Here is a 27,756-nt window from a genome sequence, read left to right on the forward strand (position 1 = left end):
TGTATGTACACCCTCTTCCATGGTGACTCTTCCAGCTCCACTGAGAGTGTTACTTCTGTACCTCAGTTTTTCTTCCCTACCAAAATCTTAACTAAAATGACAAGAAATACAAGAAACAAAATAGTCTTTACCAGTGCTGAAAAAGTGCCACTGGCAGATGAAAACAATTAGGAAAAAACCTCACAGAATTAAGGAACCTCCCAACTTCATAGAGGCAAAAGAGTAGAAAAACACTGACATTCTCAGAAGGATCCCATAATGAAGTCAGAGTGGAGGTGGTTATATGGAGCAGCCCCCAAAGATTCCCGGTTTCTGGAATATTCATGCCTTTGTGTGCGGACTGGACTTAGTGACTTGCTTCTGCCCAATAGAATACAGCCAAAGTGATGGGATGTCTGATTAGGTTAAAATATCGTGACTTCTGTCTTGTTGGTAGACTTTCTGTTGCTTTCTTTGCTTGCATGCCTGATGAAGCAGGCTGCTGTGTTGGAGAGGTCCAAGTAGCAAAGACCTGAGGCCAGCCCCCTACCAAGCCAGTGAAGAACCCATGTCCTTAGAATAACAACCTGCCAGGAACACAATCCTGCCAGTAACTAGGTGTGATTGGAAATGAATCCTTCCCCATTTGGGCCTTCAGATGACTGGAGCCCAGCCAACACCTTGATTACAGCCTATGAGAGACCATGCACCAGAAAACAGCTAGGCTAGGCTCAGATTGCTTAGTATCATAGAAACTGAAATGAGTGTTGTTTAGAGTAAGTTTGGGAGTAATTTGATACGCAGCAATAGAAAACTATTATACAGAATAATATATACCATCCATTAAATCTGGAATAACCATATTAATGTCAAAGATTTCAAAGCAAAGAATGTTATCCAAGATGGTCATTTGATAATGATGAAGTTCAATTCACTAGGATCCCTGATAGAACTGCAAAAAGAAATAGGCAAATCTGCCATTAAAATCTGTAATTTCAAAACTCACCTGCAAACATTTGATAGAACATGAAAATCATAAATAGGAACAGAAGACTTGAACACTATTTTACTACATTTACCTAATTGAAACGTTGAAATCATCTATCTACCAACAGCAGAATAAACACCTTTTTATGTACACATGAAATATTTCCAAGATAGACCATAGGCTGTTCCAGAAATAAGTTTTAATAAGTGGGAAAGGATTCAAGTCATCCAAAGTAGGTTTTCTGAGTACATTGGGATTAGAAATCAACAGAAATATGGAAAACTCTCAAATACTTGGAAATTAACACATTTCTAAATATGCTGTGGGTCAAAAATTGCAAGAGAAATTTAAAAATATCTTGAACTGAATATACAAGTGAAAACAGTATATGAAAAGCCATTGGATGCAGCAAAGCTATGGTTAGAAGGAAATTTATAGCTTTAGACATTTGATTGGAAGAACAATCTAAAAATCAGTCACCTAAGCTTTCTTTTTTAAAATCGAGAAGGAAAGAAGTTAATCCAATTTAAGGTAAACAGAAGAGAGGGAATCAAGAATAGAACTGAAATAATGAAAAAGATAAAACAATGGAGAAAAATCCCTGAAGCCAGTACTTCTTGAAAACATTAACCAAATTGATATTTTGTTAGATACAAAATGTGTTAGATCAAGAAAAAGAGTGTGTTAATTATTAAAATCTAGACCGGAATAGGGGTCATCACTAGATAACCTACAGAAATTAAAAGAATCTGTAAAGCAATATTACAAACACGTTCCACCAACAAATTTTGAAATGTTTATGAAATGAACAAATTCTTACCAGAACTGTCCCAAAAGGAAAGGGGAAGTTTAAATCAAGTAAATAAATTGAACTTGTAACTTAAAATCTTTGCACACGAGAAAGCATTAGCCCAGATAGCTTTACTGGTGAAAATTCTTTCAACTCTTCAAGAAATAATACAAAACCTATACAAAGTCTTTCAGGGGGAAGAAAATGAGAACACTTCCCTACTCATTCTATAAGAGCATTATTATTGAAGACAAGAAAATTTTATCCTTAATAAGCAGATAAAAATAATCCTTTACAAAATATTAACAAATAAAATCCAGCAACATCCAAAAAAGGATTGCACGACATAACCTAGTGGTGTTTATCTCGGGAATGCAAGTTTGGTTTAACATTCAAAAATCAATAAAGGTAATACCAGGGGTTTCTCAGCCCCTGTGCTATTGACACGTTGGGCTAGATATTCTTTGTTGCTCATTATAAGATGTATAGCAGATACAAGTAGCACCCTCTTCCACACCACCAGTGTGACAATCAAAAATGTCTCCAGCTGACTTCCAGCCAAGATGGAGACATAAGTGGATGCACCATGCCTCCTCGCACAACCAAGATGGGGACAACAACAATTTAGAAACAATAACAACCAGAACTGAGAAAATTGATCTGAATGGAAGTCGGACAACCAAGAAGTTGAAACCTACCTGTTCATCCAGACCGGTAGGAGGGGCAGAGTCGGGCAGCCAGGCGCCGGCTGAGGCGTGGAGAGCAGAGAGTGTTGGGACCAGGCTCATAAGGCATCCGGGGTTGCTAAGGCATCTGGGGCACGTAAGACCACAGTGGGTGAACCCTGAGTGCGCCAGCTGCAGCTGGCAGACCCCAGCTGAGGAGTGGCAACCGACAGACCCAGTGAGGTGGCAATGTAAAGCAAGGCAGTGTGCTCAACCCAGGATCCCAGCGCTGGGAAACAGAGCCTGGGGACACTGATTGAGGACACCTGTGGGAGTTGAGGCACACAGAGAGACACCCAGCCTCACAGGAGAGGTCCTTGAAGGGTCCCATCCACACAGGAATTGGCACCAGAGGGGCCCAGTTTGCTTGGGGGAAGCAGCAGAAGGGACTGAGGTCCCACGGAGAACGGAGCAAGCGCCATTGTTCCCTCTCGACCCCTCCCCCACATACAACGTCACAATTCAGCAACTGGAGTGCCCAGCCCTGGTGAACACCTAAGGCTCCACCCCTCACCATAACAGGCACAACTGCACAACCGGACTAAAAAAAGAGAGAGAGAGAGGGAGATGGCTCAAACAGAAGACCAAATGAAAGCCCCAGAACCCATCCTTTTAAGCGACCAAGAGATAGCCAACCTATCAGATGCACAGTTCAAAACACTGGTGATCAGGAAGCTCACAGAGTTGGTTGATTTCAGTCGCAAATTAGATGAAAAAATGAAGGCTACAATAAGTGAAATGAAGAAAAATGCACAGGGAACCAATAGTGATGGAAAGAAAGTTGGGTCTCACATCAATGGAGTGGACCAGAAGGAAAAAAGAAACAACCACACAGAAAAGAATGAACAAATAAGAATTCAAGAAAATGAGGAGAGGCTTAGGAATCTCCAGGACATCTTGAAATATTCCAAAATCCGAATTATAGGGGTATCAGAAGGAGAAGAGGAAGAGCAACAAGTGGAAAAGTCATTTGAACAAATAATAAAGGAGAACTTCCCCATTCTGGCAAAGGAAATAGACTTTTAGGAAGCCCAGAGAGTCCCAAAGAAGTTGGACCCAAGAAGGAACACACCAAGGCACATCACAATTACATTAGCCAAGGTAAAAATGAAGGAGAGAATCCTAGAAACAGCAAGAGATAAGAAGACAGTAACCTACAAAGGAGTTCCCATCAGACTGTCAGCTGATTTCTCAAAAGAGATCTTGCAGGCAAGAAGGGGCTGGAAAGAAGTATTTCCAAGTCATGAAAGACAAGGACCTACATCCAAGATTGCTCTATCCAGCAAAGCTTTCATTTAGAATGGAAGGGCAGAGAAAGTGCTTCTCAGATAAGGCCAAGTTAAAGAAGTTCATCATCACCAAGCCCTTATTTTATGAAATGTTAAAAGGACTTATCTAAGAAAAAGAAGATAAAAAAAAACATGTATAGTAAAATGACAGGAAACTCAATTATTAACAACCAGAAGAAACTAAGCAAACAACTAGAACAGGAACAGAACCACAGAAATGGAGATCACATGGAGGGATAGCAACAGGGGAGTGGGAGGAGGAGAGAGGGGGAAAAGGTACAGAGAATAAGTAGCATAGATGGTAGGTAGAAAATAGACAGGGGGAGGGCAAGAATAGTATGGGAAATGTAGAAGCTAAAGAACTTATGATACATGGACATGAACTAAAGGGAATGCGGGTGGGAGAGGGTGTGCAGGGTGGAGGGGAGTGAAGAGAAGAAATGGGACAACTGTAATAGCATAATCAATACAATATGTTTTTTAAAAGAAGAAACAATGTCTCCAGCCATTACCAAATGTCTCTCATGGAGTAACACCCCTGGGTGAAAACCATTGCAATAAATCATGTTAATAAAATAAAAGGGAAAAGCCATATGATCATGTCAATAACACAGAAAAGACATTTGACAAAATCCAACACCTATTCATGATAAAACTCAGGAAACTAGAGATAAGGGATTTCCTCAACCTGATAAAGGGCATCCACAAGAAACTTTTAATGTTGTATTTAATTGAATGTTTTATCCCTGGACTAGGAGCAACATAAGAATGTCTCCTCTTACTGTTATTTAGCATTTTACTGGAGACACTTGGCCAAAGCCACAAGGAAAGAAAATAAAGATGTACAGATTGGAAGGAAAGAACAAAAATTGCCTTTATTTTAGATGACATGATCTTGCATGTAAAAAAAAATACTAGAAATAATGTGAGTTTAAGAAGGCCATAGTATACAAGATCAACGTAAAATCAATTGTATTTTTATGTAGCAGTGATGAATGATCTGAAAATAAGAAAACAACTTCACTGCGATCGTACCAAAAAGAATAAAATATTTGGGAATACATTTAACAAAAATGTGAAAGGCATGTTCATTGAAATGTATAAAATATTACTGAGACAAATTGAAGTGGACCTAAGCAAATGAAGGGCTATACCTGGTCACAGATTGGAAGACTTCATATTGTTAAGATGGCAATTCTCAAATTGATTTGTAGATTCACCCCAATCCCTACCAAAGTCTTAACCAGCTTGTTTTGTACAAATTAACAAGTTAATTCCAAAACTTATATGGTAATGCAAAGGACTTAGACCAGGAGCCAGCAAACTTTTCCTGTGAACAGCAAGACAGTCCTTGTTTTAGTCTTTGCAGTCCACGCAGCCTCCGTTGCAACCATTCATCTTTACCAGTGTCATTCGTGAACAGGCATGGCTATGTCCATAAAACTTTGTCTACAAAGACAAGCACCAACCTGAAACCAAGACTAAACGGAACAATTTTGCAAAAGAAGAACCCAATTTTGTTCTTTTGCAAAACCGTGTGACTTACACTAACATTTGCATACTAGTTATAAAGCAGTAGTACTGAAGGCAGTGCGGTATTGGTTTACGGATGCACACATAGATCATTGGAACTGAATAGAGTGCAGAAATATATTTACACATATATGGCCAATTGACTTGCAATGAAGGTGACAGTAATTTAGTAGCAGAAAGAACATACCTGTGTTTTTAAAAATCCCTACTTCATACTATCACAAAAATGAACTTGAACTGGTTCACAGGCCTAGATGTAAGAGCTAAAACTACAAACTACTAGAAGAAAATATGGAAAAAAGTCACCAAAAGTATGATATAATACTTTTATGTCATAAAAATGTTATAGAAAAAGTTGATAAATTGGATTTCCCCAACATTTTAAGCAATCTTTTCAAAAGATTCAACTAAAAAATTAAAAGGTAAGTCAATGACCAGGAGAAAATATTTGTAAAACATATAGCTGATATACAATTTGCATCCAGAGTACATAATGAACTCTTAGAACTCAAGAACTCTTAAGTCAATAATAAGAGGACAAAAAAAAAAAATAAGAAGAATCAGATAGACATTTGGCAAAGAAGATATGCAAATAGCAAATGAACATATGGAAATATCACATCATTAGTCATAAGGAAAATGCAAAGTAAAACCGCAATGAAGTACTTATAACGTCCACTAGACTAATATTTTAAACGCTTTTTAATCTTCACCCAAGGACTTTTTAAAAACTTGATTTCAGAGAGAGAGAAACATCAATCAGTTCCTCTGTATGCACCCCACCTGGAGATTGAACCTGTAACCTTTTTGGCGCATGGGACAACACCCCAACCAACTGAACCGGCTGGCCAGGGCAAGAATGTCTACTATTTTGAAAGACTGACAATACCACCTGTTGTCAGGGCTTTGAAGAAATGGAAACCGTCTCATAAGGCTGGTAGAAATGTCACATGATACAGTGATACAGCCCCTCTGGAAAGCTGACAGATTAAAATGTACATGTACAATAAGACCCAGTAATTTTGCTCCCAGGCATCTAGCTAAATAAAAATGAAAATGTATGTCCACACAAAAACTTGTATTCAAATGTTCATAGCGTCATTATTGATAATAACTTGAAACTGGAAATAATCCAAATGTCTCTTAGGTGGTTAGTGGATAAACAGAATGTGGTGCATCCATACAATGGCATACTACGCAGCAATAAAAAGAAGAAAGTACTGATGTAGGCAACAAAATGAATGAACTTCAGAAACATTATACTAACTGACACAAAATATTATGTATTTATTTATGTAAAAATGTCAGAAAGTGCAAAACTATAGAAACAGAAAGCAGATCCTCTCTTGCCTGCATTAAGGGCCGGGAGTGGAGGTTGGCTGCAGAAGAGCGGGGGGGCGGGGGGGGAGTGGCTTTGTTGTAGCGTTTCCCTGGGGCCATGGTCACATAACAGTACATTCACTAAAATTCACCAGCTGGGTGGATTTTGTGGTATTGACAGTAGAAGAGTAAAGTTGTCTACAAAGGAAAAAGAAGAAGTATGAAGCAAAGCATGTGCAGTGGGTGCAACGGCCCCGGCTGATATATCCCATGAGAGACCCTCACTGTGCCTGTAGGAGATCGCGTGGGGGATTTTCAGGGTAGAGGTGCAAGGCTGTAGAATACTGAGGTGTGTTGGAGTCAAAGACATTAGAACTTTGTCAGTTTTTTTTTTCCAGGCTAAGCTCTTCTTGAGTTTAGGCTTTTCCTTCTGTCCTGTTTTCTGTGAAAGGGAGGGTGTAGCTAGCCAGAGTTACAAGATCACTGTTTAATACCTCTCCATATGGAGGAGGCACCATTCTCAAAAAGAAGAAATACCAAAAAACGGTCTTCCTTGTTACTGATGTATCACAAAGTCTAACAAAACCAAACTGTGCCAATCCAATCTTACTTCATGGTTTGTAAGGCCAAATAATAACCTTAAAAATCTATATTTTAATGCTTTACAGTGACTATGCAGAATTAATATGTTAAAATGTTTTCCAAGCATTAATGGCAATTGTGTGAATCTTAATAAAGGAACTCAAAATGGACAGACTCCACATTTAGCCAAGCGGTACAAATGAAGACAGCAGGTCCAATTTTGAAACAATACACATCTCATTTGTCGAACAACAAGGCTGACAATCAGACTATCAAACCATGAAGAACGAGTGTGAGGGGTGAGTGTATGTATTGAGTGGGGAGCCCCCAGAACAAATACAGAATACGGTATGTAGCTTCAGGAATGCCAATCAGGGATAGTGTGATTTTTTTTTTCAAATGGGTGCTGAGCCTATGCATTAATAAATAAGAACAGAGTGAAGCAAGTAGGACAAAGAACAAAAACCACGGTCTTTCTTGAGCTCCTAAGCTAAAAGTGCAGTTGCTGTGTGCCCACACAGAGGGGGCGCATGTCCACACCGACACCTGCACAAGAATGTTTACAGCAGCTTTCATTTAGAATTGCCGAAACGTGGAAGCAGCCAAGATGTCCGTTGGTAGGTGAATTGGTGAATAACTTGTGGCATGTTTAGAGATGTATCTTTGGAGAAAGAGTGTTTGAAAAGAAGTCTTTTTGTTTTAAATTACATCAGTTCTGGTAGAAATACACACACATACACACACACACACACACACACACACACGCATCCATGCCGCCCGCACTCCCTGCCTCTCTTCTTGTGGTGTTATCAGCACATTGACAGGCAGAGACGAGGTAAAGGTTATGTGATGAAAGCCCAGGGACTGCGTACCACTAGATCAAGAAAGGAAACACAGAGAATTCACAGATATTCATGTATTTACTGCGCAGTGCAGGACCGACTTAGTGAGCGAGGGAGCATGCTCTGTGCTCAGGCCCCTGAGGTTTTGTTGCCTGAGAGTGGTTTCTGCTCTATCACATTTTCCATTGCGAGCAAACACTTTCCTTTGTAACTTGTGATGGAAGTTAGAGGCGCAATCTAAAACCCAAGGAGATTTTCCCTCCTTGTCTGATCTCACTAATCTCTAAATGATGGAAGATAGGACCTTTTAACCATGCTTTAACGAACGCACTATATCGATCAGTCTTGTCACGCAAGGGCGGCCTGAGGAAGATAATGTATCCATCTACTGTTCCAGTAGGTGGCGCCCTCCTCTCTCCATCAGCTCTTCTTTGACAGCCTTGGCTGCAGGCTCTGACCCCCTTCAACGTATCCAGCAGAGCAGCCGATAGCCCTGTCTTTGCAAAGTCAGGGTAATTTTAGGGTGTTTAGAAGAAACATAAAAAAAATTAGCCCTTTTCTTCTGTGTAAAAAATCAGTGTACAGTTCAATCCTGCTCTTATATTAGATGATTGTAATTTCCAGGCTGGATTCTGTTTTCTGCAAATATTTTGAGAACAATAAAACTGCTAAAATGTGTCTGTCCCCTCCTTGAAGTTTTTCTGTTCGAATTCACACCAACCATTTCTTTGAGGGGCAGGGTGATATAGTGGCTAACAGCACCAGGATCAGACTTCCAGGTTCAAATCTCATCTCCCCCAAACTAAGAATTTGGCAGTTTGGGGCAAATGGTTCAAGAGTTGAGTTTTCTCATCTATAAAATAGTGCTGCTGATGAAATTGGTCAACATGGATAATGCACTGAATGTACTACCTGGTATGTAATAAGACAATAATCATAGCTACAACTGCAAGTATTTAAGGTCTGTATTATGTGTACATTTATGCACTGTTCTTCCCATCTATCGTCAAGATCCTTGAGGAAAGCCATCACACCTCCTCCATCAGACTGGCCTAGGTCCCGGGACTTGTCTTCTCTATTCTGCCAGATGCTCTGCCTGGGATTTGCAAGCAGCCCTGGGGAAAGGGTCTTGACTGCCAACGAACAGCCACCTGAAACTCTCCTACCTTCCCACGTAGGCTCCTAGCCCTGGGTCATGTGGCACCACGGCGATGCGCTGTGCGCCCCAGCATCCGATTCCACCCCATTTGAAGCTTGGATATCATTCTTGAAACAAATGGACTGTTTTGTTCAGTTGATGGAGAAGAAGGGTGGAGAGAGACAAGTGAATCACAGTCAGTGCCAGCACCAAAGACCCTCAGCATGCCCGCATCCACGCATACTAGACATTTCTGTTTCTAGCCACTCACAGGACATATACCTTTACAAAATGCATTGACTTACAGTGTGCTGGGCAGAGGGTGGGTAAGGAGAAGGGAGGAGGCAGGAGGCAAGCATGAGAGAAGGTGCACTGTGTGGGGAGCGGGGAGAGATACCTAGGTTCACAGGACACTGCTCTGCGCCAGGAGCGCCGGAATGTCGTCGCATGTAGTTGTCACAGCAAGATGGTGAGGTGGATCTAGAGTCCCAAAGTGGTGCCCCGAGCCCCATTTCCACAGGGAGTGGTTAATCTGGCTCACCAACCAAAAGGTTTGAAGCTGAATTTCTGGCTCTTGTTGACAAAATAAGAGACCAGGTAAGGACAGGCTGGCTCTGAGCCTGGCTGCTCCCTGAGACCGGTAGGTAAGTGCTCTGGAGTGCACCCAAGTTCCTCCCCTTCCCCGGGATTACGCCCCGCCTCCCCGCTGTAAGTTTCCTCGCTGGCTCCCTATCATTATCCTCCCCTTTTACTGATGAGTAATTGAAGTGCAGGGCAGTTGAGTGAGTAACTTTCCCACAGCTGTCAAGCTGAAACTGAAGAAGCTAGAATTGAAATTCTGGTGCATTTCTATCTGAAGTCCATGCTGTTTATGCGCCATTCATTTCCACAGAGATTTAGAGAGAATGCAAGCATCCGGAACAGAGGCCGGTGGAGGGAAGCAGTGTGAGGAAGAACCCTTATTTAGGAGCCTGGAGGCCTGCCTTCACGCGGTAGCTATGGCCCCTGCTGAGCGTCTAGCTTTCAGCACACAACTGCAAGTCACTTCTCCGGGCCTCAGAGGGCTCATCTGTAACATGGACGACCAGGCCTGCTTCACACGAGGTCGTTTCGAGGGCGGAAAGAAGTGTTTGGGAAGCCCTTGGCACAACGGCAAACTCCCCAGCTCCGAGGAAATGCAGAGGCCAGCGGCGAGGAGCGCCTGCAAATTTGCATTAACCGTATAACACGTGCATTGTTCAAACCCACTTGAGAGAAATCGGAGATACTTTTTATTTGCAGATATTCATGATTGTAGTGAGGGTGGGTTCAAGGTCTGATTGCCCGGGTGACTCTCCGGCCTCCTGCCCAACACCTTCCCGCGGGGCCGCGGGGCCCGGGTACAGTGCGCCGCACCCCCACGGCTCCCGAGGGCCCCGCCCCCGGCCCCGCCCCCAGCCCCGGTCCCACCCCTCCTCCTCCGCGGGGCGGGGGCGTGCGGGCCCAGGGTGCAGAGATCCTCGCCCCGCCGCGCCGCGGCCAGCTGCTGCCCGGAGCGGTCCAGCGCCTGCGGACCGGTGCAGGCGGGGCCCCGCGTGCCCAGCCACAGGTGAGTCCCGGCAGTTCGCCGCCGGGCGAGGACGCCCCCGCGGCTGCAGGGCTGGAGTGGGGGGGACTCGGGAACTCTTTTCGGCTCGTCCCAAATACTTTGAAATCGAAAGCGCCGCGGCGGCAAGAGCTTCGCAGCCACCTCTCGGTGTCCCGAGCCGGGTTGCTGGGGCCTCCGGCGCATCTCCGCCTGGAGAGCGGCGGGGCGCAGGCGGAGGGCACCAGGCGACAGCCAGGCCGGGGCCGGGGCGGGGCGGAGGCCGTGGACGCTGATGCCCAGCGGGTTTGGTGTGGGGGCAGACGGGCTCCGGAGCCCCAGAGCGGACTTGCTTAGCAGAGGAAGGGTGTGGTGAGGACGGGGACTGGGGTCCCGGGCTGGGGAGCTGCCCCAGAGCGTGGTTGTGGACTCAAGGGACCACGTTCAAGTTGGGGTTCACAGGCGGAGGAGGACTCTCAGGTGTCTGCCGCACAACCGCACCCCAACCTCTTCCATGCCCTCAGACACACCCTCAACTTTTTTATTTAATCCTCACCTGAGGACATTTTTTCATTGCTTTAAAGAGAGAGGAAGGGAGAGAGAAACATACTGGTTGCCTCGCGCCGGCCTGGGGAAGAACCGGCATCCTAGGTCTGTGCCGCGACGCCCATCAACCCGCAACCTTTTGGTGTATGGGAGGACGCTCCAACCAGCTGAGCCACAATGGCCAGGGCCCCCGCCCCCCTCCATCTGTGCAAAACTTCCCAACCAGAGCGCTCCAGAATGAAACTTTAATAGTGGAAGGGGCGGAAACCTCTTCGCACCGTTCCGATGAGCGAGCTCGTTTAGACGCGCAACGCACACGCGCACAAGACGAGCTCCCAGGGCTCTTGCAGGAAGCCAAGACTCGGGTGGAATGAGCGCCAGGGACACGCGGGGGTCTGGTGCCGTGTGGGCTCCGCACGCCACACTACCTCCCCCTTGTTACCGCCCTGCAGGGCTCTGGCAAGTCTGAGCACGTTCTCGACTGCTAACCCCACGGCCCCTGCAGACTCCCTCGGCCGGCTCTGCCCCCTCCCGCAGAGTTTCCATATTTGGCTATTTCAGATTTACTTTCATCAGAGCTCAGTTATCTCGCCGTGGCAGGCAGGCCTGCTTGGGGCCAGCCTGAGGTCGGGGAAACGAGGCATGACTCCCTGGCCAGGTTTCCCCCCTCCACCCCGGTCCCCCACCCTCCACAGCCCTGGGCTCTGACCCGTGTCCTGTGGGGACAGGCATCTAGTAACCGATTTACTTCACTAAGCGTCTGGGAGCAGGTGCTGTACGGGAACTGCTCTAGGGCCGGTGGAATATGGTTTCTTCCTTCAGAGATATTTACATTTTTAAAGGGCTGGGAAAGACATAACGTGCAAAGAAATGGGTTGCAGCACTCCTGGGAATAGAATAGTTCTGAGTGTGTGCGAAGTAATTTTAGGCAGGGAAAGGCTGGGTTGGACTTCGCACACCCGGAGTGCAGCTGCCTGCTGCGCCTTATACTCTCACAGCCCAAGACAGGGGTGTTAGCACAGTTAACGGTCTGGGTGAAAACCGTAGCATCTAAACGCTCCCATCCCCAACTCTACTCTCTAATCTGAACGCAAGAGACAGAAAGTGCTGCAGGAAAGATGTCTGTGTTGGAAACACAAGTGTCTAGGCTCTCTGAAGGCTTTCTGTTGCTTTTGTTACGGTCTGGGTTTGAACTCTGTGGAATGGTTTGGCCTGGGATCCTGGAATCCCCTTCTCTGGGTCTGGGACACAGGTGGGACAAAGTGTCCTGTCTGAGCCAGCTTCTGGAAGTCCTGCTGGAGGGGAGGTGGCGGAGGAGGTGACTTCCTCAGGTTCGCTGGGCGGAGGTCGGGGGCAGTGGGGATTGGATGGGCAGGGCTTCCATCTGTCAGCAAGCATCGCCTGAGCGTCCTGGCCGTCCTGGCCTCGGGTGGCAGGGCGGCAGCAAGAACATGGAAAGGAGACGGGGCCGCATCCGCTGGAAGGACCAACGGTAGCGACTGGGATATTCTGGTGGAGATGAGTCTCGGAGTGAGGGAAGCAGCAGGGAAGCCTCTGAGTCAGTCGGGTCCGGTTCCGCTGTCCCCGGGAAGGCTTGTCAGCACTGAGACAGACCTCTGTGATTCGCTCAGCTTCCCTCGAACACCTTTTCTCGTTGCTCTCGTCGTTTTGTTCTCATTCTGCCCTCCGTGACGTCTCCGTGAGCCAGGCCAAAGCCAGTCTATCCTCCACATCTTCCTGATGGTGGGGGCGGCACTGAGAGTGCGGTGAGCCGGCAGGCTCCCCTGCTGGGCCGGGCCTGGCTCTGCAAGGTGTCTGGTTCGCCTGCCGCAGGCGCCTTACCCTGGTTTCTCAGAGAACTGGTTCCTCCCACCTCTCCTCATCCCAGGGGTCAGCCAGGGGACCCAGACCCCAGTAACGCCTGTGTCGTCGCTTGCCGCAGCATGGAGCAGATTCTCCCGCGGGTGCCCTGGCCAGCACATGAGCAGACACCCGCTCTGTTAGCTCCAGCCAGCAGAGCGCACTGGGAGCCAGTTCTGTGTCTGTTCCTGTTTGCGCTCTGGAACCTGTCTCAGAGCAGGCCTAAACAAACGCTGGCATTGAATTCACCTGAAATGTGTCTCCCATGGGCTCTGAGCTGCCAGGGACTGATGGCTGGGAACACGTGCTGGGTGGGGCCCTGCGGAGAGAGGTTCGGCACCAGCAGGACTGGCTTAGCTCCCAGGGATCAGAATAGCACCGGGCAATTCACAAATAGCCTGTCTCCCTGAACTTTTCACCGCCTCCCTGAGAGAAGGGAGATGCTGTTTCTCACTTTATCTGGTTCCAAGCTGGGGCTCACAAGTGACTTGAAAGATGTCATAGCATGCCGGACCAGCCAGGGATCCAGCCCAAGTCTGCTGATTCCAAACCCTGTGCTTTTCTCCTAGTATTTTGGCTGGAGGAAGACAGGATTCTGGGCAGGAGAAGGGTGAGGGAACCAGAAAGGCATTTGTCAAGAGCCGCCTAACACCTTTGTCACTGGCGGATTCTTTAAGAGCTGATAGACCAGGGGAAGTTGCGGGGGAGGGGGTGGCGGTGGGGAGCAGTGCATTGGGCCACTCAGTCTGAGGAGCTTTTCCTGCCCAGGTGGTAACTTTTTCTGCGGTTTCTCTGGGGCAGGAGCTGTCACTCCAGCGGAGTGTAGCGGTTGGGTCTCTGTGTGGTCGGGGGTGGAGGGGAACATGCCACAGGGCGGAAGCCGTCCCCAGGGACCATGGGCTCCTGCCACTGCCGAGGCCCGGGTGGGATCCCGGGGAATTCGTCCCTGTGCCCGGAGGACAGATTTATTTGGAGGGTCTGAGAGCAGTAGACGCGTATGACTCCTGCGAGCCCTGTTTTGTGAGGAAGTGGGCTGGAGGACCAGGGAAGAAATAGAAGTGAAAACACTCAACACTGTTGACAGGAAGATTCAGAGCCGACTTGCAGGGCAGGGATGAGCACACTCTGCGAGCTGCTATCTGGGGGCCGGGGCAGGGCTTGCACGGCCCTGTAGCAAAAGCATGTGCACCAGGATGTGCCTGCAGGGTCAGTGGGCCCAGTGTTGTTTTCATTGAATTGATTGGGGTGACATTGGTTAATAAAGTTATATAGGCTTCAGGTGTACCATTCTATAATGCCTCATCTGTATGTTGAATTGTGTGTGTCCACCAACCCCGGTCCAGTCTCCTTCCATCCCCATTGATGGCCCCCTTTACCTTCTTCTACCTTCCCCCACTCCCCTTCTGGGCCCAGCGGTGAATGACAGCCCGCGGGCATCCCCCCTGGCGTGAGTGGGAGGGAACCCACCTCACTCAGTGTCTGCAGATCTGCAGGCCTGGTTTTCTGTCCTGCGCTCCATTGCCTTCCACGCTCACCGGTGCAGAGGGTCCCTGGGTGCCCCCCACAGCTGCTCCAGGAAAAGACGCTGTCCCAACCACCCGCCAGGAGAGTGCCCTCTCCACCTGCAGCCCCCATTCGGCACTCTCCTCCCTCCAGGATGAGAGGGTTCCCTCCATTCTCTCAAGACGGACTCCTTCCCCTCCCCGCATGCCCTGTCCCTGTTCAACAACAGGCCCGTGTTTCTCCAGGCCCTGTCCTCTCCCATCACTGACCGGCTTCCAGAACCGCAGCCAGCACTTGGCCTGTGCTCTCCTCACGCAGCGCGTGCACCTGCTGCGTGGCTGGGATCTCCCTGTGAAGGCGTCCAGGGCCCGGTAATCCTCTGTCGCCAGCCTGCTCTGCAGCTGCTGCCCCTGTCCCTGGAGGGTGCCATGCCGTCTCCACTGATGAGCCCCACAGATACCACAGATACTTGTCCCAACCTCCCCTTCCTCTGTGCTCCCCCTAATCTATGCAGAGACCAGTGCTTGCCCCCAGTCCCCACACCCCCTCCCCACCTGGTCCTGTGTCCTCCCAGCCAGTCCGGATCTACTCTCTGTCCCCAGGGCTGCTACCTGAGTTCAGGTCCGCAGACCTCTTCCCTGCACTACCTTAACTGTGCATTCACTCCCCTTCCCGCCTTTCTAAGTTCCCTCCCACACTTCTGCAGAGGGGCTCCTTGATGTGTGGCCTAACCAACACCTGCTGCCTTCCCTAAAGGCATCGTGGAAACGTGTGGACTTCAGAGTCTGGCAGGCCTGGGTCTGACTCTGGATGTACGGCTTGCTGATTGCAGTTGCGTGATCTGAGCAAGGTGCCTGACTTGGGCGAGCTTCTGTACTCCCAGTGGTAAACCAATAGAAGTGGCGCCCCCTGGGCTTGCTGGAAGGATTAAATGAGCCAGTATTTACACAAAGCCTAGTGTCGGGGAGGGGTTCAGCAGCACTGGTCTTCTTCCTCCTTGTGCCCGACAGCCACAGGGAGCTGTGGGGCCTCTGGGGAGGCTGAAAATGTGTGTCTAGCCTAAAGGCCTTCAAATTGAAGTTAAAAACAGACAAGCAGAAGAATGCCCCCTGCCAAGGTAGACCATCATTTAACTAGCCCATCGTTGCCACTCTGCAATCTCTAGAGCAGGCAGACCTCAGGGGCCAGGGTGGGTGAGCTGGGATGGCGCAGGACAGGGTAGGGATACGCTGGGGCAAGCCCTCGGCAGGCAGCGGACAGAGAGGAGGGCAGGCAGCATCAGACAGGGGGGCCCAGCCCCAGGGGGCAGGTTTCAGGGGCAGGACTCTAGTTTCTCAAAGAACCTGTGGGCTGAGCAGGTGCAGCCTTGGAGGAAGGACAGCGCCAGGCAGGGAGGCAACACAGGGACCCCGCAGAAGAAATAAAACGCAGTTGGGACGCAAATGCAGGCACTGCCTTGATCACCGGGAGCAGAGCAGTTGTTACTTCAGTGGCATCCAACCTTGAAGTCAGAGTGGGGTAGGGAGTGAGGCCGGCTTGCAGACAAGCGGCCAGCCAGAGCCCTTTCCCAGCGCCCTGACTAAGGGAGATGGCTTGGAACAGCAGGCCGTGCTCTGAGCCCCGATCTTGATGCTGGAGGGCGGAGGCAGGTGGGTAGGGTGAAGCTATGCAGGTCATGAAAGTCCCTGCTCTGCTGCTATGCTCTGAGGAGTCTGGGCAAGAGGCTGGGCATACCTGTGACGCAACCTGGGAAAACTCTCCGTGCTTCCCCAGGTGAAAGGCAGAATGATGTAATGCAGAGTACAGGCTCTGTGCTCAGTGGCTGCAGAATGGAAGAAGGGATTAGACAAGCGTGGGGCCTTATTCCAGGCAGTCTGCCTGAGGAGTGGAGAGGGGTAGCCAGGGGGGACGGGGGATTACTAGACTGGGGGCAAAGGGGTAAAGGAAGGAGTCAGTGATTGCCCTTAACAAACGGAAAGTGGGTTATTTTGGAGCAGACTGATTTTCTTACGTTGAGGTGGTTCCTTTGAAAAACCAATAATTTGGGATGTTTCTTCAGCCTCTCCGTAGCACTCCCCAGACAGACCTTCCTTAGAAATGTGCGATGCCACGCACCAGCCGTGGACAGCCGCACCACAGTCTCCGGTCACTCCTTGGCACCAACAGTTCCCTACGTCTGCGGGCCACTCCAGGGGCACCCAACACCAGGTCTTTCTAACAAGTGTGACTTCCCTGGTCCCCTCTCTCCTGTGTCATAACCGTGACACTCCATTTCTTCAGCATCAACTCAGCTGAGGTCATGTGCAAGTGCTGTAGGGCCTCCCACACCTGACTTACCTGTTGGAACTTTCTTCAGATCATTCCCTCTGCCTAGAATGCCTCTTGTTTCCATCTACAAATCCATACCTCCTTCATCCTTTAAAAAAAAAAAAACTTCAACATTTATCTCTTTAGAAAGAGCTTCTGCGTTGGGGGCCCAGGGTTGAGGGTTTGCAGGGAGCACTCACAGGACCCAGCGTATCTTCACACAGAGGTGAGTAATCATAATGAAAGGACTCAAAGCAGAATCAACAAAGCGAAAGGCACATGAGTCAAAGTCCGGAGGAGATCAGGCAGAAACTTTCAAGGGTCTCCCCCCTCCCCGGGAAGTCACATAGGACATGTTTAACTCCTCCCGCTCTGGAATGTGACACTATGTGTGCCAATGGTGTCAGCCGGGAAGCTCATCAGAGACTCAGTACCCAGGGGTTTTCTCCGGGCCCGGCCACGTGGGCACCCTCTGCCTGGCTCACACCAAAATTCCAGACCTCCAGAAGAAAGGCGTTTAGCGTAAACCACATGGTTTGCAAACAGTTCAGGTAGAGGGGGCCCCATGCCAGTTAGGGGAAGCTGCCCCAAATCCACCCTCTCTGACATCAGCCGGGGGCCACCCCAGCAAGCAGACATCTCCAAGGAGAGCGGCCTCAGGCCTGCTGTGCAGCTCTTCACGGCGCAGCTTCCCTGCAGAATCCCACCTGTCGGAGCCCACCTGTGGGCCTGTTGTAGGGAAAATCACCCCAGAGAAGGAGTCAGAAGACATGGACTCCAGCTCAGCGTGGTAACTTACTGCTAGGTGATACTCTGGACCCCTAAGACTCCACTTTCCTCCCTCATTTAGAACAGAGGGATTGTACTTCTTGTATGTAGACCTCAAAGGTGACCTTGAGGACGAAGCAAGCTGCAGCGACAGTGTCTGCCCACCCTCTGGGTTGAGCACTCCTGAGTGTAAGACAGCGAGTGAGTGAGCACTGTGGGCGGTGCAGAGGGGAGAGCACGGCAGTGCCTTTGACGGGAGGCAAGCCTGAGATGGGACCCTTCCCCGGCGCTTGCCAGCTCTCTCACCTTGCATGTATTATGTAGCCCCCGGAGCTTCAGGACCCTATCGGCATCCTGTGAGCATGAGTGATAAAACTAGTACCTGCACCTCACTGGGCTGCTGTGCAGAGCGAGCAGCACGGCCCATGCAGTGCTCCCAGCCACAGTGTCTGGCCCACGGTAGGCAGCTATTACCTCACTGAGGTATTTGAGTGCTTGTCCTGTGCCAGCACCTTGAAAAAGAGAAACACAGTCCCCTTCTATTTGCTGGTGCAGACGAATGTCAACCAAATTATTACATTAAAAGTGAACTGTAGTCATAAGTGGTATGAAGGAGACGCACAGGGTGACAAAGGGCGTGTGATGAAGAAGGGGGGACCTACGCTGTCCGGGGAGGCATGTGAGGCTTAGCCGAATACATACGTGATGCTTCAGCTGAGCTTGCATGAGTTCAGCTCGGTGAGAAGCGGGGAGAGGGAGGAGAGGAAGTTTGCTGCCCACTGCAGAGAGAAACAGCTTGAGCAAAGGGAGACCAGCCTTAGGGCGCAGGCTGTAGGGAGGGGAGTTTGGCACTCACAGGAAGACGGGAGAAAAGGCCAGAGAGGCTGCAGCACAGGGGTGGGGCGTGGGGGAGCTCAGGATGATGACGCTGCCCACGTGGGCAGGCTGGGATTCGGAACTGTCAGAGCAGTGTGAGGCGCTGTGAGTGACAGCAGCTTGGCATTTTCAAAAGCTAAATCAGGCTGCTGTGTAGAGAAGGCCCTGGAGGAGCAACTGGGGGAGGGGGGACCAGTCATCGGAAGGGAGGGGAAGAAGGCTGTTGTAGCAGGAGAGACCAGTTACACAAAGCTGTCCTGGCGGCCCAGGTGGGAGGGGGCGGTGGCTGGAATCAGGGGTTGTTTGGGGGGTGGAGAAGCAGGTGGGATGTGTGTGTCCATGAGGCACATTCCGGGGAGCTCAGTGCCCGACTGGGTGTGGGGGAGGAGAGAGAAGGCACTGCCAGGAGCGATGCCAGTTGTCTGGCGACGGCAGCAGGATAGAGAGTGGGCCTTCAAGAGTGAGCTGTGGAGAGAGCGAGCAGCCTAGGGGAGCGGATCGGTTCCAGTGTGCACGCACCGGCTTTGGGTCAGAGGGAGACACTAGTTAGGCAGACACGCGTGTGGGTTTAGGTGCAGAGGAGAGAGACACTGGGAGTTGTTTGTTCATGCGTGGGCTTTCCTGCCAGGACAGCGTGGTTCCGGGGAAAGGGAGGGAACGGGTATTTTAGAGTGTGCTGTGTTTTCGGGGAGGGGGCAGTCAGCCATGTCAGATGCTGCGTAGAGGCCGGAGAGGATGAAGACTGAAAGTTGTCAGTTGGTGTTAGTGACCCAGAGGTCACTGGGACCTTGAGCGGTCTGGGTGGCTTGGTGGGTGTAAGTGGGTGATCGCTGTCATCCAAAGACCCCTAAGGAGGCAAGAACCCAGGACAGGTGGACAGTCCGGCTTAGTTCAGAGGTGACCCCCACCGTGGCTCCGGGAGGGAGAGGGCAGAGCAGGGGCCCCCCCATGCAGGTAAACACGGAGGTTTGCTGGCAGGAAGTGGAGGTAGTTCTAGTCTGCAGACTTCTGTTTTTTTCTGCGCAGTAGGAAGTGAGGTTTGCTGAGAAGACTGAAGGGAGTGGTCGAGGTTTGTGGAGACAAACCTTGAAATAGATATTAAAAACATTTGAAGCAGATATTAAAGACATGAGAGCGAGCTGACAGGGAGCACCTGGCCCTGCTCCTCTTACCCGTGAACATGACGAAGGATCCAGACAAGGACCCCAGCCGATGTGATCTGAGGTCTCTGGCACCTTCTGAGGCCCCTACAGGGGGGCCCCAGACATGCTCATGGGATTGCATTGTTTGTTAGCCTGCCTACCTTTCCCAGTCCTTCTCAGCATTTCTCCCTCCTTCCAGGGAGCACCTGGCCCCCCACTGTGGCACCTCACCAGGGGCTAGTTCACAGGACCAAGGACACTGCTCAGGCCCCACTATCCCGGCCCCAGAGGGCTAGGGCCTCCCCGTCCTGCGACAGATTGCCTGCCCCAAAGTCAGCCGTCACAACCAACTTTGCCCTCTCTGGCTATGACTGGTAGGATTTCAGGGCTTCTCAACAGTGGAGATGAAAAGTGTGGGCACCAGGCAGCACACTCAGAGGGAGGGGGCCTTTCCAGCGAGTGGTTCCTGAGCGCCTCCCCTGTGCGCTGTTCCAAGTGTTGGTGCCTCGTTAGACAAAAGAAGCATCCCTGCCCTCGGGGACCTTGTGTTGAGACAGGGGAAGACCGGCAGTGAAGGAGGAAATGTTGCAGCAGCGACAGGGCTGCCAGGGATGGGACCTGTCCGTGGGGGTCAGCGAAGGGCTCACTGGGGAGATAACATCTGAGCAGGTAGGTGAAGTGAGGGGACAAGCCATCCGGGCGTCAGGGAAAAGAGTGTGCCAGGCAGAGGGACAGCAAGCGGAGGGCTCTTCTACTAGTCAACAGAAAGCAAGGCCCGTGTGGCTGGAACACGTGAACGGGGGAAAGTGCTCGGCAATGAGGCCAGAGGCCAGATCACATGCAATTCTAAGGACACTGCGTTTACCCTGAATGAGAAGGAGCCGCAGGAGCAGAGGAGGGGCACGGCTGACTTCTGTGCTGGAAAGGATCGCTCCAGCTGCTGGGGTTCGCGCAGGCTCAAGGGGCAGAGGCAGGGGCAGGAGATGAGTGAGGAGACAGACTAATGCTGTAACCAGTGTAACCAGTGGGGCGACAATGGCGCTTCGACCAGGGAGGTGACGCTGGAGGTGGTGAGCAGCGCTTAGACACGCTTGGAGAAGAGGCCTTGGGATCTGGAGGTGTTCGATGGAGAGGAAGCCAAGGAGGACTCCAGAGCTTGCGGTCCAGGCGACAGGGTGCAGGCGGCAGGGTGCACAGTGGCACCATGTCACTGAGGGGGAGGAAGCTGTGGGAGGAGCAGGCTGGGCGGGGTTGGGTATGTTGCCTTGAGATGCCTAGTACACCTCCGTGGAGAGCGGGCTGGAATGAGCAGCTGTAATGAGCAGAGTTTGGGGTAGACGTCCCGACTGCAGAGAAAAATCGGGACATTGTCAGCCTTAGGAGGCGGGAGCCGAGGTGAACTCACCAGATGGCGAGTGCAGGGAGAAGAGCAAGCAGGCCCCGCAGCGGCCTGGTGCTCTGGGAGTTGGGGGAGAAGGAGTGGCCAGTGAGAAGGGGACGGTGACCTGGAAGCTGGCACGGTGGGCTAGCTGGGCGCTCCTCCCATGGTCACGGGCCGCAGAATCCAGCCCGGAGCTTGCCGGAAAGCTGACTTCTAGCTGCTGCTGAGAGACCTGAGTCTGCAACCTGTTGGCTAGGGAAGGCCGAGCTATGGCAACAAACAGGCTCCCAAAACAGAGGCGTGATTTTCTGGGGCGAGGGGCCCAAGCCAGTACTGGTGTCATGTTCCAGGGCACAATCTTGGGACCCGACCGTCGTGGGAAAAACTCGGTTCTTCTTGCCAACGCAGTGAAGAATCGCAGGCTGGCACGTCAGCTGGCGTGCAAGCAGAGTTTATCAGTGACGTGTTCTCATGGAAGAGGACGGGCCTTGCCGAGGTGGGGGAACGAAGGCGTAGGGCGCAGGTAAAGGCAAGGCAAACGCAAGGCAAACGCATCCTTTGTCCTGGCGGGATGGGGTGAGGGAGTGACATATGGATTAGCGGGTAAATGTGGAGCCAGCTTCCGCTGGAGGAGGTGACCACCTAAATGTAGGCATGTGTGGGAGTCTGTTCCCCAGAATTCTTCCCTTGCTCCACACCACATTTGTTCATCTTGTTGTGAAACAGTTATGTGACAGGAGGCAGTTAATTCAAGTCGAGGCAGCTGCCCAAACTTATTTTGGGCCTCTCTCTGTAAGCACAAGGGACCCCCTTGTAAAACAGATAGTGGCTAGAGGCAGGCAATTAAGCAAAGCTGTTTCATGGACTTTTTCTTTGGATACTGTGGACCCCTCCCTTCTCCCTTGTAGACCTTGGGGTGAGTACACAGCTTCTTTCCCAGATAGTGGGAATGATACTTAGAACTTCAAGGGCTCCCCTGCTCCTGTCCTGGCACAGTGTTTCTTGTGGCATTGGAACACCTGGCAATCTGCTCAGACCAGCCTCGGGACTGCCGAGTCAGTGGCCGAGACTTGCCTCCCTCCTCCTCCCTGTCTCGGTGTACCATCCATCCCACCTAACACAACCACTCTGGGAACTGCTGCTGTTCTCAGTGCCGAGGCACGGTCCCCACCTGGACTGGGAACCCCTTGGGAACGGGAACTGTCGGGTAATTTGGGTCCTGTTCCACGCCCGCCCCGTCCCACTGTAGGATGAAACTCAGGCCTCTGCCTGCAGCGGGCACTGAGCGGAAGCTGGCTAGGACTGGGGGATGGGCGTGCAGGGAGGGTAAGTGTTTAGGTAGACGTCAGGCGCTGGGCGCCAGTCCTTTGCGTGGATTAGCACATTTCATCTTAACCCCAAGCCTGAGGGGCAGGTACTAGTGTCGTTCCATTGTCCAGATGAGGAAAAGGGGACACAGGTAAGTGAATGGCAGAAGGGACGGAGAGCTTTCCGGTTCCTGAGCTGGTCTCCAGGCTGTGCTGCCTCTCGTCAGACCGTGCCTGGGTGCCGGCGGGGAGGGGGCTCACTTCCCCCAGCCCCGACACAGGCCGAAGAGCACACTGCACTTGGGGTCGGAAAGCCTAGATTCAAGTCCCTGGCCTGCCTCGTGCTAGCTGTGTGATTTGGGGCACGGTGCTCGACAACTCGGGGCGCACGGGCCCCATCCAAAATGTGACAATGATAACACTGCCACAGGGTTAGTGTGAGGACGGGGTGTGATGTTGTACGTAAAAACGCCAACTGCCAAGTACTAGGATGTGTGAAGTGATATCACGCTCCTCCTCCTCCTCCTCCTCCTCATTACCCCCGTCATCGTCATCTTCTTGAAAAATCCAACCGTGGAACCCCTAAGGTGACCCAGAGGGATGGCCCGAGGGGTGGAGAGCTGAGGAAACCCAGCGGTTCCTCTGTACACTTTTATTTACTGATGTTTCTGTGTGATATGTGGTCTGCAGAGTTTCACTGTTTTTAAAAAACTGAAACTCTTGGCTAGTTGGTTCTTTAAGTCTTTCCACAGCTGGCTCTCTCGGTCGCTGGGGGAAAGCCGCTGTCTCACCCGGTTTCTGCAGCTCTCGGGCCCCCTCTCCGGGCTCCCGCGCTGCCCGCCCTCTTCCGTCGTCCGGGTCCAGCCTGGCAGTCCCGGGAGCCCAGCATCCGGCGTGGTCCTGGGGCCCTACAGCGTCCTGGGAGCTGAACTCCAGGATGGCTGCCCTGGACATCTGGGGTGTGCCTGGGGTGGCCGAGTTCCAGAAGCGTCTCCCCTCAGGCCTGGCTCCCAGAGGCAGCCCTGTCTGCCTCCTCCCTGGGCTCGGGCCAGAGCTGGCCTCCCCACTGGTCAGGAGGGGACTGCCCAGCCATGGACTCTCCCAGCTCTGGGGCAGCTGGCAGTATGCCAGATGTCTGTGGCCAGCCTCAGAGATACGAATCGAACACAAAGGTGTGTGCATTTGTGAGACGGCAAGGCACAGCTGTAATGGTGCTGGCTTTTGGGAGCTAACAGTCACCAAAAGGTCAAGTCAAAGTTTCTGAATCCTCCCTGACATGTCTGTTCCCTAGCCTATCTAGGCTGGTCTCAGGTCTCTCCCTTTTCCAGAGAGCACCCTAAGGCCATGGAGGGTGGGGCCAAGCAAAGGTCCTGCCCAGTTCTCCTTAGAAACGCTTCCCCATTCTAAGCTAAATCCAAACTGGTCTTTGGCTGAGTATCCAAGCTCCCAAGTCCACCTGCTTGCGGGGCCACTGGAGTCTCCACCTCCTTCCAGGAGCGTGTGCTGTGTCTGCCTGCCCGTGCAAGAACAGTGGGTGGCCCGCAAGGGACGAGGGGAGGGGACTGTGCGTCTGAGCGGGTGGTGATGACGTGGGGACACCTGCGTTCAGAAACAGCCTAGCGGGGAACGGGGGAGCCTTTCACAGGAGGAGAGGTGGCGTTGTGGCGAGAATGAAGGGCAGAGGGCTGATGCAGCCTCAGGGGAGCCCCACGGAGAGACTAGCGGTGTGGTCAGGGGTGGGAGGAGAACCAAGAGCTGAAGAGTCAGGGAGTTTCAAGAAGGAAGTACCAAATGCCACACAAAGGGCATGGGGGGCGGCAACAATTGGGAAGAGACTAATTGGTAAGTGTCATTATATGACTGCAGTTAAGATTATCGAACTCATATAATGTGTTTCCAAATTATCGGAAAACCCCCACACCTAGATGACAAGGGCCCCCCAGCTTGCTCCAGGGCAGGGTGCGGATGAACTCGGGAGAGGCGGGAAGGCTGCAGGGGGGTGCCAGTGGGACCTGGTCAGAGACACAAGTCTGCAGGCTCTGCTCTGGAGCCAGGAGAGGAGGGCGGGGAGGGGAGAACGCGGCTGGCGGGACGTTGTGCGGCCGAGGACGGTGAGGAATCCGGCCCCCTCCCCCTGCGCTGTTTCCCCGTCAGCATCTGCCATGTGGCAGGTTCTCAGCAAAGGAGTTGGTGAATAACTGAAGGAATAAAGGGTTTGATGGGAGATAGTCCAGGAAAACCATGAACTCAAAATAATGCAAAGGGTGAAGTGAGGAAGAAAATGCATCTTCAGGATGAAATAGGGAAATGAGAAAATGGCAACAGAGAGGCAGCTCTGGGCAGGGGAGGAGCAGTTAGCCCAACTCAGGGCCCCAGATGAGGATGAGCGGCACTTTGTGCTGGTGGGGGGGCGGGGGGGTGTCTGGAAAACCAGGGAAAGATGTACAGCTTGTGCACACACGTGAGGCTAAGTCAGCAATGAGCTCTGCCCACCCACAGGGTTTCAGGTGTGACCTGAGCCTTAACAGGAGTGCTGACTGTAGGGGAGGGGACATGGGACAGGGGGGTGGGGAGGGGGAAGGGAAAAAAGCAGAGAGCTGGACTTGAACAACAATTAAAAATTTTTAAACAAAAAAAATATCCTGCATTGACAAAGACAAGTGGTGGGCCGGCCGATCCCTGATGTATAGTATTAACTTATTTAATCTTCAAAGATTCTGTAAGGTAACTGCCATCACCATTGTCACCATCTTCCAGATGAGGAACCCAGAAGCGTAGAGAGTGAGCAGCTTGCCCATGTAGGTCACGTGGCTACTCAGCGGTGGGAGCAGGGTTTGAGCCCAGGCGGGTCCACTCCGGGGGCTCCTGGCAGTAACTGCAGCACCACCAGGCTCTCTGGGCGGGCAGGAGCCCCAGCCCCTCCTCATCCCGTGAAGGCCTCCCCACTGCGTCCTGGCCACAGGGCTTTTCCAAGTTTCCTCCCTCAAAAAATGGGGCTGACAGGACAAAAATATCTGCTGTCGGGATGAAAATGAGACGACGCATGTAAACGAGCTGGCACTGAGCCTGGACACAGACTCAGCAACTGTAATCCTGACCCACATCCAGTGCTAGCCCTTCGTTTCCGTTCACCCCCACTGCCCTCTGCCTGCCTCGTTCGGATTCATCCTCAGCCGCCTTCCTGGCTCTGCTCCCACGAGTCCCTTTGAGCGGAGGCCTCACGTTAGTGCTCAGTTTCCCTTCTTGTTGACCAGACACTGATGGAGCACTCTGTGCCAGGCAGAGGGCTGGCTCTGAGGATGGGCTGACCAATGAGGATCTGGGGACCAGTGAGGACGGCCTCTCCCTGGAGGCGCTGGCTGAGCTTACCCTAGAAGGCAGTGGGGACTGGGGCAGAGTTGGAGCCGCGGATGGGGGCTGAGCATTCTGGAGCCAAAGCTTCCTAAAGAGGAAGAAGTTCGTGTGTGGGAAGAGCAGTAGTGTTTTATTTTTTTCTCCTCTTGGTCTGAGTTCTGAAAACAAATCTTAAAGGTCTCCTGCAACTGTACTTGGAGCCAGGGGGACCCTGGGTGGTTCTAGGCAAAAGAGAGAGAGTTCCATTCAGGACTTCCCTCCGAGGGAGACCGGGCAGCAGCTGCTGCAGGGCATGCAGCACAGGGCAGGGAGCGCAGGGCACCCAGCGCGGGGCATCCAGCGGTGGGGAAGCCCGTCGCCCTAACATGCCCGCCCCTCACCAACAGTGCTTCGCTGCACACTCGCTAAAATGAGGAACCAGAGGTTTCCTGACGACTGGGAGAGAAAATACACTTCTCTTCAAAGGAATTAAGATCGTATCCACATCATCTTTGGTCCTGTGTCCAAGAAAACGCCCCTCTGTGAACATATAAGGGAAAGAAAAGAGATCTGCCAGCGTCTTGCCTTTGAGACACCAAAGCCAGCTGCTCTGTGCACAGGACCGTGGGTTGGTGGGCCGTCGTCACGTGTTGACTCGCTGTTGTGCTGTCACCCAGGCCCTGCACGGTTGTCTGCATTTCTCCAAGGCCCTTCCTCTTTGTCCACCGCGTGGTTAAAAGTTAATCAAAATAAAACCAGCTTCCCCCAGAGGTCACACAGGGATCGTGTCTCGGTGGGCGTGTTAAGCTCTGGGGGTGGCAGGGAGGAGGAGCAGGCCGGGCGCTGGAGCAGAGGCCGGGCGGCTGCCTGAGGGGCTTCTGCTGCAGAGGACAGACCCGTGGGCCGGTGCAGGCAGAGGCTGTGGTGACAACTGCCAGCCCGTCTCACTTCTGCCTTGTGCCGTGAAGGCGGCGCACGGCAGCGCTCTCCTCCTTCCCCCTCTGCCGTCCCTGCTGCACCCCGTCCTCCTCCGCTCCTTTCCTGGTCCTGTGTGCACTCCCTGGAAGAGCAGGGTCTCAGATTCCCAGGGCCAGAAGCAGCCCCCAGGGAGGGCACTGCCGGTCCTCCTCCAAGCAGGCAAGCCTCTGGTCCCCAAGCGGGCTGTTCCGTTTTTGAGTACTGACCAGGGCACGGAGTCCAGCGTCCCCGGGGTCACCGCATCTCGGGATTTGACATTTTCACTGTTCCTCGTTGCTACCCACAGTCTCTCCTCCTTTAATGTAGCCCAGGCTCCTTCGCTGGCCCTCAGCTGGGTCACAGCAGGCTGAACGGGGTTTACGGCAGGGGTGTGGCACCGAGGAAATCCCAGAGAGGGGGTCACACGGGGCCTCACTGCCAGCTGTGAGGTTCCAGTCCTGGCTCCAAGGAGTTTTTCCATTGCCGTCTCTCCGGGATGTCTTATCTCTCCGGCTCTTGTTTTCCTGGCACAGAACTGAGCTGATTGTGTCAAATGCCATGACTAAAACAACCACCAGATGAGTTGTCAAGTGGAAAGAAAATTTAGTGCCCTGGGTAGTTTTAGTAAATGTTGATACCACAGAGAAACTGTGCCCATTCCTAGCAATCGAGTCATTTATTCTGAAAGAGAAGTTCCAGTCAGCTGGCCTCACTCGCCCTCCCTCGCCCCTCGACTGTCCCTAGGGCACCCCACCCGGACATGTCCCCTACCCGCATCCTCTTTCTGTTTAGTTTTCAGATTTATTTATTTATTTATTTATCTATTTATAGAGAGGGGAAAGAGAGGGAGAGAAATATCAATGTGCGAGAGAAACATCAATCAGTTGTCTCTTGCACGATCCCTACTGAGCACCTGGCCCAAAACCCAGGCATGAGCCCCGACCGGGAATGGAACCGGCAGCCTTTCCGTTTGCAGGACGACGCCCAGCCCACCGGGCCACACCAGTCAGGGCATTCTACCCCCAT

General features: G+C 51.7%; 1 protein-coding gene across 4 annotated transcripts in view; it reads left to right on the forward strand.

Annotated features, from left to right (window-relative positions):
• Window positions 1-10,656: 10,656 nt before the first annotated feature.
• The window catches only part of TRAF5 (TNF receptor associated factor 5), a 46,357-nt gene continuing 29,257 nt past the window's right edge, over window positions 10,657-27,756 (forward strand). For 3 of the 4 annotated variants that reach the window (XM_036015950.1, XM_036015952.1, XM_036015951.1), the window contains exon 1: window positions 10,657-10,774. The gene's annotated coding sequence lies outside the window, so the exon portion shown is untranslated. The remainder of the gene's footprint in view (window positions 10,775-27,756) is intronic. The other variant, XM_028530756.2, reaches the window with a different exon arrangement.

Source organism: Phyllostomus discolor, chromosome 14 (genome assembly GCF_004126475.2).
Source record: "Phyllostomus discolor isolate MPI-MPIP mPhyDis1 chromosome 14, mPhyDis1.pri.v3, whole genome shotgun sequence".
In the NCBI taxonomy this organism is placed as follows: Eukaryota; Metazoa; Chordata; class Mammalia; order Chiroptera; family Phyllostomidae; genus Phyllostomus; species Phyllostomus discolor.